This window comes from Colletes latitarsis, unplaced genomic scaffold (assembly GCF_051014445.1).
Source record: "Colletes latitarsis isolate SP2378_abdomen unplaced genomic scaffold, iyColLati1 scaffold0046, whole genome shotgun sequence".
NCBI classification, from domain to species: Eukaryota; Metazoa; Arthropoda; class Insecta; order Hymenoptera; family Colletidae; genus Colletes; species Colletes latitarsis.
In genome coordinates this window covers 18,183-20,000 of record NW_027488396.1, presented here as the reverse complement: position 1 = coordinate 20,000, position 1,818 = coordinate 18,183, and positions in this window count along the sequence as shown.

Below are 1,818 nucleotides of genomic sequence, written 5' to 3'. Positions count from 1 at the left end.
TCACAAAATTTTCAATCGCTCGGACTGAAGAGTTGATGCTCGGATAGTACGAGTATACATATTTTAAACGTATACAAGTCACCAACGTCACTCGAGACGCTTATACCACTTCAAGAGCCATTCGGTCAAAGACACCGACTCGTGGCAATGCAGTGTGGAGAAAGTCTGGAACGAGCACGATACAGAACAGTCAGGATGAAATCCCGAGGAGCGACGACTGCTTCTCAACCGAGGTCGAAGAATAGCCGTACGCTCGACGCTGCCCCGACCGACTCGACCGGACCGTCGCTTCTCTTATAGGTACCGAGGCGCCCGCCGGAACGCCGGCGACGCACGGGCTTACGCACGGCCGCTTATGGGGGGAACCGCGCGACCCAACCGCCCGCCCGAACGGCCTGTTATAACTTAGAGCGAAAACCAACACCTGTAATTTCCTTAATAATTGAGCTAGGGCAAAAAAAAAAAACGCTATCTTGTAGGAAAAAAGCAGGGGAACACGATGCCGTCGTTAAAAATATAGATTGCCGTGCTCGTTTTCGAGAAAAAAATGAAAAAATGGTCAAAATCGTCGCAGAACAAAAACTCGACACGCTATCTTGTAGGCAAAAATTAGACGAATTCAAAACCGTAGTTAAAAATATCGGTCGTCGCGCTAGTTTTCGAGAAAAAAACAAAAACGTTCAAAAAATTCGAGATAAAAAAAAAAAAACCAGCCTACCAGATAGAAAAAATTACACTGAACAAATATCATATAGGTCAAAATATGTGTTAGCGTACTAGTTTTCGAGATATAGACGAAAAACCGTCGCCGCCGATCGGTACGTCGGTCGATGCGAAAGCACCGCGCGACCGAGCGCCCGCCTAAAAGACCAGTTCGAACATACCGAAAAATCAAGAAACCGTAACTTCCTTAATAATTGAGCTAGGACAAAAAATCGACACGCTATCTTGCAGGAAAAAATCCGGGGAACACGATGGCGTCGTCAAAAGTGCAGGTCGTCGAGCTCGTTTTCGAGAAAAAAAAAAAAAAATTCTCAAAATTCGACAAAAAAATAAAACGATCAGTGGACCGTGTAGAGAATATAAAACTGCATAAGAATCGTATAGACGAAAATTGGCGTTCACGTGCTCGTTTTTGTGGAAAAAATTAAAAAAGCTCTCAAACTTCGAGATAAAAAAAAAAAAAACCATCTACCAGGTAGCCAACGGTAAACGGTACAAGTATCGTACGGGCGAAAATGAGCGTTACCGTGCTCGTTTTCGAGTTATTGACGAAAAACAGCCTGGAGCGATCGCTCCGGCGGTCGACGCGCGAAAGTTTCTAAGTCCGCTCTGCTCCGAAACACCGCTCCGGCGTCAAAAATCGTCGTAGGACAAAAAATAGACACGCTATCTTGCAGGAAAAAATCCGGGGAACACGATGGCGTCGTCAAAAGTGCAGGTCGTCGAGCTAGTTTTCGAGAAAAAAAAAAAAAAATTCTCAAAACTCGACAAAAAAATAAAACGATCAGTGGACCGTGTAGAGAATCTAAAACTGCATAAGAATCGTATAGACCAAAATTGGCGTTCACGTGCTCGTTTTTGAGAAAAAAGTTAAAAAAGCTCTCAAAATTCGAGATAAAAAAAAAACAAACCATCTGCCAGGTAGCCAACGGTAAACGGTACAAGTATCGTACGGGCGAAAACGAGCGTTACCGTGCTCGTTTTCGAGTTATTGACGAAAAACAGCCTGGAGCGATCGGTCCGGCGGTCGACGCGCGAAAGTTTCTAAGTCCGCTCTGCTCCGAATCATCGCTCCGGCGTCAAAAATCGTCGTAG